Genomic DNA, 10,469 nt, shown 5'->3' with positions numbered 1-10,469 from the left:
AACCCTTCTCGCTCATATGACCCATTCTTTTGTGACACACATATGCAAAAATCTTATCTTGTACCGCATTCAATTCACATTGGCATATTTCTGCATTTGTCCTGTACAACGTGCCACGAGCAACTCCCTTTGCAATTACCAATGATCCATTGGTGAGTCTCCACTTTTGATTTGCAAAATAGTTCCCGTATCCATCTCGATCTAAAGCAATTCCCGAGATCAAGTTTATCCGCAAATCAGGTACATGCCGCACGCCCTTTAGAACTAATGTACGTCCAACATTTGTCTTGATACAAATGTCAACAATCCCCACAATCTTTGAGTAACTTGTGTTACCCATTCTCACAGTGCCGAAATCACATACTACATATCTGCAAAAAAGATCACTTACCGGTGTGGCATGGTAAGATGCTGCTGTATCAACCACCCATTCCGACTCTGGACCTGACAAGTGCATGCATTCCTCTCCTCATTTATAAAGAGGACCACATTATCAATGTTTTACACCATAGCAGTTGTGTTGTCGTCATTCTTCTGGCCACTGCTTTCACCTTTGCCCTTCCTTGGATTTGGGCAATCTCCTTTGAAGTGACCTAGGCGATCACAATTGTAGCAATTTCTAGCTCTTGATTTGGATCCGTTCTTAGACTTCCCCGAGCTCCGGATCTACTATAGTTGCTCGAACTACTTTGATAACTCCTGCCTCTACCTTCTGTGATGAGAGCATGTCCTTAATTTTCAGGCTTCTTTCTCATTTTCTCATTGAGTAGAAAAGCCGATGTGACGTCTTTCAACTCAATGGTAGTCTTACTGTGCAGGAAGGTTGTTGCCAAATTATCGTACGAAGATGGCAACAAGTTCAATAGTAAGATGGCTTTATCTTCTTTTTCGATTTTCACTCTGAGGTTGGTGAGCTGTGTGATTAGTCCGTTAAACACATTTAAATATGACAAAAAATTCATACCTTCACCCATGTGTAGGGCGTATAGCTTTTTCTTCAGGTACAATTTATTTGTCAGCATTTTGGACATGTATAGGCTTTCTAACCTTGTCCAAATGCCATGTGCGGTGTCTTCATCAATTATGTTATTTACCACATCATCCGATAAGTGTAACCTGATTGCACTAGCAGCCCTTTCATCCAACTCAGCCAAATCCTCAGCTTTCATGGTATCACGCTTTTTGACATTATCATCTAGTACCTTGTGTAATCCTTGTGGAATGAGCAGATCCCTCATCCTTATTTGCCATGTTGAGAAACCATTATCTCCGTTGAATTTTGCTACCTCGTACTTTACTCTGGACATTTTGTTTTCATCGAGTATAGTACTACCGACAGTGAATAATACTTTTGTGAGCGAGCAGAACCTATGCTCTGATGCTAGTTGTTGGGAATAAACCCCCACAAAAATAATATTCACGGTAATAAAATCGTAATAATAACGTAGCACTGAGATACGATAATTAACAAGAATAAAAGAGTGACAACGACACCAAGATTTTTACGTGGAAAACCCTTTTGAATAAGGGAAAAACCATGGCCCCGAGATGAGCAACCAGTATCACTATAGCAAGGAATTTTACACTTTATAGGTCCGAGTAAAATACTCCAAAGATCACTACAACACTTAAAAGAAATAACCCTCTTTTGATATTCGCACCTCACTACAATATCGCTCACTCTCTATTTTTCTCACAGACTATTTTTTTGTACCCTGTCTGTGAAATCTCACTCTTTCTTTCTAACTCTCATATATATTTTTCCTCTGAGATTGGTGTATAAAATGAGAACTGAAGCTCTCCTTATATAGAGAGGATGGCTGCCCCAATTAACCAATCGGAAGATTGAATCTCACTTTACAACTTGGACAATACAATCTGCAGTGCAGATTGGTTCAATTCCCTTTCTTTTCTTTTTTTTTCTATTAATGGGTGTGGACCCCGTCATGATAAACTTGATTCATTCCGGAGATGGTAAGATCACCTCACTGTAAATCATTGAAACTATTGTTGCCATAATAGGCCGATCATCTGGATGATCTTGGACATATGGGAGGCCAATATTTAGACATCTACTAACTTGCATTTGATTGTATGAGTTACCCAATGTTGGATGTAAAAACTCGATTGCCTTTCCCTCATTCCACAACTGCCATGCCTGTGAAATTTTCTTACATGTAAGTAGGAAAAGATAAAGCAGATAATTTTCTTTTGTTAGTATGCTTACATGGCCTGAAAGATCCTTCATAGCGATAAAAGATGGTGCTCCTTTTGCTGCTTAAAATCTCTAATAGCAGGATACTAAAGCTGAAGAATCAATATCAAAGAACAAACCAAAAATGAAAGAGTCCAAGCTTTTGTTGGGCTACCAGCAACTTCTCCTCCCCTTGGATGCAAAATCCTAGTAACCTGACCAGGTTTTGATGTTGGAGTTCAGAAATTAATATGACTTCATTCTTAAACTCCTCTATGCCTTGTCGTGAAAGTCTTTTAACAGCAATCTCTTGTCCATCTGGTAAGTTTCCCTAATATGCATAATATAATTTGCCACAGTAACATTACTGAAGAGAAACGCTGGTTTAGCTATGTTACTTTGAAACTGAATAACATGTCATACCTTGTAAACTGGACCAAATCCTCCTTGTCCAAGTTTATTTGCATTGGAGAAGCGATCCATAGCAGCTTCTATTGTATGCAAGTTGAAAAATGGAACTTCTGGATTTTTTCCATTCCCAACAAGGTACCTGCTACAGAATCTAACGAAATTATCATTCTTTTTCTCCTCTTTGTCATGTCTTTAAAGCCTTTCCCACATCCTGAAGTGCACTCTTCCAAGACCTTAAGTATGTTTTTTCGCTTGTTATGTTATTCAGTCCCAACTTCATTTGAGGCAAATAAGTGTCCGATAAATGATTGAAACTCCCCCACAATCAGTGGCGGAGCCACATTGACATCCATTCGCCGGAAAATTACACTATTTTGCTAGATAATATTTTTTTATTTTATGTATATTTACTAGACGTTGACTCCCCTTAACTTTTCGATGTATCTAATTATTTATATTTTAACACCTCTTGATGAAAATTCTGGATCCGCCACTGCCCACAATACTACCCCATTCAATTTGTTCTCCATAAGAACAAGATTTCCTGAATCATGAAGCACTGCACCAGTGTGATTGGATGTGAAGGCAACTTCAGTGGACCAAATTACTTTGGTTTTATTACCACCAACAATGACCAAATTACCATCATTTCCGATCATAAGAACTCCAGATGTATCATTCAGAGGAGTTCCAGCATTTGCTACCCATACAACCTTTTCGGCTGGGAGTTCCTCGTAGCATATTCCAACATATCGTGCATCTGATTCATTAAAACTAAAGAAGCCAAGTTCAAAGATACCTCCTGCTGATACGATAGTTTGATCATCTTGAAGTTGTTGATGTTCAGATATCTTATCCAATGCCAAACATAGCATTAAGTTTACTGAGAATAGTAGCAGACAGAGAATTGCAGAAACCATCTGTAACAAGATGCTACCTCTATTGTCCCATAAGTACACCTCTATTATGATTTCATATTTCGATGTTATTCAATTTTAGATATGATTTCATTAAAATATAAAGCAAGTGCTTCAAAATTTTATATTTTACTCTTTAATTGATTATGTCAACATGCATGTCTTCTGACTTTGAAATGTACTTATTTGTGGTAAGCGCGGTCAGAATGTTCTAAAACATACTATTTCGTGTTAATGTGCACTACTAACTGAAACTACAGACCCAGTATTATCCCACACCGTGGGGTCTGGGAAAAGTATTGTGTACGCAGACCTTACCCTACCTTGTGAGGATAGAGAGGTTGTTTCCAATAGACCCTCGGCTCCGGAAAGTATAAGAACCATATTAATGAAAATATAGGCAAGAAGGAACAATATCAAACAGCCATATAAAAGCAGGATAAAACAACAAGATAGTAAGGTGGGCAACAATGAAAGAAAATAACAGAAGCCTACTACCAACAGAAAGCGAGACTGCGTGCCCATACTATTATTATGAACACTCTAGACTACCTACTCTACTACCCTAATTTTCGACCTCTATACCTTCCTATCAAGGGTCATGTCCTTGGTCAGCTGAAGTTTCGCAATGTCTTGCCTAATCACGTCTCTTTACCTTTTTTTTGGTCTACCTCTACCTCTCCGTAGGCCCTCCAATGTCAACCTCTCACACCTCCTTACCGGGGCGTCTGTGCTCCTCCTCCTCGCATGACCAAACCACCTAAGTCGCGTTTCCCGCATCTTATCCTCAATAGGGGCCACACCCACTTTGTCGCGAATAACCTCATTTCTGATCCTATCTAACCTGGTGTGCCCCACATCCATCTCAACATCCTCATCTTTGTTACCTTCATCTTCTGAACATGAGAGATCTTGACTGGCCAATACTCAGCCCCATACAACATCGTTGGTCTGATCACCACTCTATAGAACTTACCCTTAAGTTTTGGTGGCATCTTCTTGTCACACAAAACACCGGAAGCGAGTCACTATTTCATCCATCCCGCCCCAATACGATGTGTGATATTTCATCAATCTCCACATCCCCCTAAATAATAGACCCAAGGTAGTTAAAACTCCCTCTCCTAGGGATGACCTGTGAGTCTGACCTCTCCTTGCCCTCCTTGAGTTTCGCCACTGAACTTATACTCCAAATATTCTGTCTTGGTCCTGCTCAACTTGAAACCTTTAGATTCCAAGGTCTTCCTCCATAACTCTAATTACGCATTCACACCGTCTCACGTCTCGTCAAATAATACAATATCATCTGCAAATAATATGCACCACGACACCTCCCCTTTGATGTGGCGCATCAGTACGTCTATCACCAGAGCAAACAAAAAAAGGCTGAGTGCCGACCCCTGATGCAACCACATCATAACCGGAAAATGGTTCGAGTCCCAACCTACCGTCCTCACTCGGGTCTTTATTCTATCATACATGTCCTTAATAAACCTAACGTAGGCAACATGTATACCTCTAGCTTCCAAACATCTCCATAAAATTTCCTCGGAACTTTATCGTACGCCTTTTCTAAGTCGATGAACACCATATGCAAGTTATTCTTTCTCTCCCCATACTGCTCCATCAATCTCCTAATAATGTGGATGGCTTATGTAGTCAAACTTCCCGTCATAAACTCAAACTGGTTCTTGGAAAGAGACACACTCCTCTTCATCCTTAGCTCTACCATTCTCTCCTAGACTTTCATAGTATGGCTAAGCAACTTGATACCCCGATAGTTATTGCAGTTTTGGATATCACTCTTGTTCTTTTATACAGGAACTATCGTGCTCCACCTCCACTCTTCGGGCATCTTCTTCATTCTAAAAATGACATTAAATATCTTGATGAGCCACTCCAAGCCTGCCTTACCCGCACTCTTCCAAAACTCCACCGGGATTTCATCCATCCCGGTCGCTTTGCCCCTGCTCATCTTACGCATAGCCCCCTTAACTTCATCAACTCTAATCCGTCTATAATACCCAAAGTCATAATGACTCCCAGATAGTTCCAAATCACCTAGTACAATGCTCATGTCCCCCTCCTCGTTCAAGAGACTATTGAAGTAGGTCTGCCATCTCCGAAGGATAAGCCCATCATCCAACATAACTTTACTTTCTTCGTCCTTGATGCACTTTACTTGGTCCAAGTCACGCGCCTTCCTTTCTTGCGCCTTGGCTAACCTGAATAACCTCTTATCCCCACCTCGGCCCTCGAGTTCCTCATACAAACGACTAAAAGCTGCAGCTTTGGCCGCCATAACTGCTAGCTTTGCCTCTTTCTTAGCCAACTTATAATGCTCTCTACTCGCTCTCTTCTCCTCTTCGTCTACACTTTCCACTAGCTTCAGATACGCTGCTTTCTTGGTTTTCACTTTTCCTTGCACCTCTCCATTCCACCACCAGTCTCCCTTGTGATCACCAGAGTAACCCTTTGAGACCCCCTAATACCTCTCTCGCGGCTTCCCTAATGCACTGCACAGTCATGGTCCACATAGCGCTTGCATCCCCACTACTCCCCCAAGTCCCCATAGTCACTAGCTTGACCCCTGATTCCTGCGCTTTAGCTTCCGTCAAGGCTCCCCACTTGATCCTATGTTGACTATATATTGCCCTCTTCCTTCTCTTCCTCGTGATCTCAAGGTCCATGACCAGGAGCCTTTGAAGGGTCGAGATGTTCTCACTCGGGATGATCTTGCAATCCGTGCAAAGTCCTCTATCGGACTTCCTGCAGAGTAAATAATCAATCTGAGTCTCGGCCACCGAACTCCGGAAGGTTACCAAGTTCTCCCTCTTCTTCGGGAAACTCGAGTTTGCTATCACCAAATCAATTGCTCTAGCAACTCCCAGTAGAGACGTTCCTCCTCCGATCTATCTCCAAAATTAAAGCCACCATGCACATCATCATACCCCCAGACGACGCTCCAATGTGGTTGTTGAAATCTCCTCCTATAAAAAGCTTCTCGGTATGTGGGATACCACACACCATCTCATCCAAATTCTCCCAGAACCGCCTCTTGACTTCCTCATCCAAGCATGCTTGGGGTGCGTACGCACTGATTATGTTCAAAGTAAAACCTCCAACAACTAGCTTAATAATCATCAGCCTGTCATTCACCCTCCTAACCTCTACCACTAGTTCACGGAGCTCCTTATCAACCACTATACCTACCCCGTTCCTGCCCCCCACCCTCGCAGAATACCAAAGTTTGAAACTGCCCACATCTCGCGCCTTATCTCCTGCCCACCTAGTCTCCTCTACACAAGCTATACTAATCTTCCTTTTTTCGAGAATCTTCGCTAACTCTACAGATTTTCCAGTCAAAGTTCCTATGTTCCAAGACCCTACTCTCAGTCTAGTAGCTCTCTTAGCCCTCTTACCCTCCTTACCCCCTCCCCCCACGCTGACACCCCCGAGGACAAGACCTTACCCTACCATCGTTCACCAAATCCATTTATAATCTAGGAGTCACTATGCAAGCACTATCCCGAAATCAAGCGACAAAAATAACATGAACTATCGAAATATAATCTACCACTAAAGGTCGTAAAACAAGTGAAGAAATAAAACAAAGGAACTAACGGGAACTATAATCTACAACTAAAGGTCAGAAAAGCAGGTAAATAAATAAAACAAAGGCACTAAAGGAACTATAATCTCCAACTAAGGGATAGAAAGACAGATGAAAAAATACAATACAAGAGCTAAAGGGGGCTATAATCTACAATTAAAGGTCACAAAAAAAATGTGCAGAACTAGAACAGAACTACTAAGGGATATTTGAAATAATGATTCACAATAAATATGTAAACAGGTTGATAACAATATAAAAGTTATCACTAATGTAATTAATTTTGACAATGGTAGGGAAATTACTAACTAAAGATTCAAGAACAAAATAGGCAGGCAAGGAGATATAATTACGCTAAGTATATCAAACTATTAAAATATTCACACAAGAGCGGAACAATAGAACCTGGATTGCAGCTCTTGAAGTTAACAGAACTTTGGCCGGTGGTGATGGGTTGCGACGAGCTGAAGCAATACTCTATGTATTCCTTGTTCAAATAGGAAGGAGAAACTTCGAATATTTTTGTGCTTTCTCTGAAATTTAGACCAACTGAGAAATCTTTTCCCAATGTGATTGAAAAAGTTTCTGAGACGAAAATTGAAATTGATTGCTATGAATCAGAGGAACCCACGTCTTCGATTCTGAGCGAGTTGCAGTACTTTGTTGTATTGTACCTTCTGTACCGGTAGCCGCACCGACAGGAAAGTATTTGTCGTAATTAGACCAAAGACGTTGGTACGATTTGGCAATACTTGCAACTTTACCTCTGACAATGGAACAACTGGATTTCGCCGGAGAAAGGAATGGACGGCGATTGGTTCGCCGGAGAAAGAGAAGGAAAGAAGCAAGATCACGTCTTTCGCCGTCAAAGAAAAGCCGAGTTACCAACTCTATTTCTGGTTAAAAATTATCACAATTTCCAAGATGAAGAAGCTTAATTATGATTTAGCGTTTGAGATATTTCACAATTCGCCGGAAAAACCTGTGGTGTGGCAGAACTCAATTACGCCGGAGAAAAACTGCCGATGAAAAAGGGGCAGCAAGTAGTATCAACTTTGCCGGAGAAGACGAGCGGAATTTGTAATGAATATGTCAAAACCTTAGATGAAAATCTGACAGTGACCCACTACTAACTGAAACTGTGTAAAAAAAATCTGTTTGACATATTGGAAGAGAAGACAATCCATGAAGTTAAATGTCCATTTGTCCAGTTAAATGGAGGAAGTCTTAGGATAAACTCAATACTGCTATTGACAATGGTTTTTAATCACAACCACTGTTTAAGGTACCTAATCGTAGATATTATCATTAAAATGAAGCTTAAAATAAACAGTTAACAAAAAAACCTGATGAACAAATCTAAGAGAACACATGGTTTCTATGAAAATAAGTAGTGCACTGTCTACCAAATATATTCTTTTCAGATCATAGAGCTGTTCTCCTTTTTAGGATAATAGTATCTATTTAAATCCATAAAGAATCTGCTGCAACAGGTTCACTGTCTTGGTTGCGATGCCAAGTGTAATAGGCATGAGTCCTGTTCTTAATTTCAAGAATTACATGACCAAAACTTGCTTCACGATAAGCTGAGTAGCTCGGTTGTGGTTCTGAAAAACTGCACAAATAAAACCAGCAGACTCCCATTAGAAATCTTCGCATTTCATCAAATAAAAAATGAGATAAGAATAAAAAAAGAAGTCTAATTGTTATGTATAAAGGCGTGGAAGGATCTTCAATTGTAGTACTCATTCCATTTGTGATGTTATACTTAACATTTGATACTCGCTCCTAGGAAAATGTCCATGTAATATAAACCAATCAACACTTATTCTAGTTGATGATCTTTTTCAAAAACTGTTTTGAGGATGAAAGTTATAACTACTAATAAGATAGAAAGGAGAGGCATACCGAGCATTCATAAGAATGAACATGTCCAGCAAACACCATATCAACCTTATTCTGAACAAACCAAGATTCAAACATCACTTTCATGCTTTCACCTTCCATGTAATGGTAGTAATTACTGTTGTACCACGGAGAGTGAAGCAGAACCTTTGGAAATTCTTGCCCAAGCCAACTATATTGTGGAGTGTATTTACCTGAGTGCAACATTATATTAGGTCAGTTACTACACAAACTGAGAGTAATAGCAACAAATGGTCAAAAAGTGAAGTTGCTTAGTACTTACCATAGGCTGAATAAGACGATAGGACTATTATATAAGCGGATGCACGTTTGATGGAATACCAAAGAGGAGATGTACTCTTAGATGCCTTGTATGGTACATGAAACCTATGCATGTATGGCTTGAATGGGATATTTTCACCCTAACACACACACACACACAAAAGCACTCGACGAAAATGTTAGGAGTTCTTGTTTATGCACTATTATTAACACATTGAATTATAAATGTAGAGAAGCATTACAATCTCAGGAAAGAAATCAAGTTCATGATTGCCAGCTTCTGTAATCCAGGGGTGATAGGCAGCACTCTTCTCAATAAACCGGCCAAATATATCCCATCTCCCATTGTCATGTAAAGGGTAATGATCAACATATGATAGATCACCCACAAACAGCATAGCTTGACCTTTCGGGTTAGACAAATAATGCTCCAACGTTTGATTTGAGTCAAAGGTTTGCCCCAAATCTCCTGCATTTAGGTTATTTCACATTGTTTTACCACAAAAGAAAGAGACAAACAGAGACGCGCTAATCTACAAATCCAGAATATCAGAATTTAAACTTAATGAGTTCAACCTTTAAAGATCTTTAACACTGAACTGGATTTTGTTTAACCTATTGTTCTGAGGTTATATTCAACCCAGTTTAGTACTAACCGATAATGCCAACGTGTAAGGAACATCTGGTCCAACTTTTGGCGAAGTTGTGAAGGAGAATCTCCGGCTAGAATTGTTTTCTCTTTCAGAAAGGTAAACCATTTGTCCTTTGGAGTTGTGTACAAAAAGTTATGGTGGATACACTATAGGCTGTTCGGGAAGAGTTTGGAAATCTCTGTTGCATATAGCTGACTTTGGAAGCTTATATCTAGAAATATATAAGGAATTGGGAGATGAGCAACAAATGAAAGTTATATTGCTTGGTGTCTAGTTTCCATAATGTTAAACTATTTGTAATTTGGAGTTTTGTACAAAAGGTTATGACCAATATACTAGAGGCTGTCTGGAAGAGTTGGGGGAGTTTGTTCTTCGCGACAGCGATTGATTTTCTGCGATCGCGAAGAGCAATTTCGGGGCTGAAAAATTTTGTGTTTCGCGATCGCGAAGCATTTTCCGCAATCGTGAAGAGTAAATGCCTGGATAGAAGGTAT

General features: G+C 40.1%; 1 long non-coding RNA gene and 1 pseudogene across 1 annotated transcript; both read right to left on the bottom strand.

The window, feature by feature from the left end:
- Positions 1 to 1,931: 1,931 nt before the first annotated feature.
- LOC107812340 (uncharacterized) lies at positions 1,932 to 2,751 on the bottom strand. The gene is made up of 3 exons (XR_001654102.2): positions 2,618 to 2,751; positions 2,228 to 2,525; positions 1,932 to 2,158 (listed from the first exon to the last, which is right to left on the bottom strand). It is a non-coding gene; the product is annotated as an uncharacterized LOC107812340 (long non-coding RNA).
- A 4,243-nt stretch (positions 2,752 to 6,994) lies between these two features.
- On the bottom strand, positions 6,995 to 10,080 carry LOC107812339 (purple acid phosphatase 25-like; annotated as a pseudogene).
- Positions 10,081 to 10,469: the final 389 nt, after the last annotated feature.

The sequence above is a fragment of the Nicotiana tabacum genome, chromosome 2, assembly GCF_000715075.1.
Source record: "Nicotiana tabacum cultivar K326 chromosome 2, ASM71507v2, whole genome shotgun sequence".
NCBI lineage: Eukaryota > Viridiplantae > Streptophyta > Magnoliopsida > Solanales > Solanaceae > Nicotiana > Nicotiana tabacum.
The sequence above is the reverse complement of the archived record's forward strand: the minus strand, read 5'-3'. Positions and strand labels throughout refer to the sequence as shown.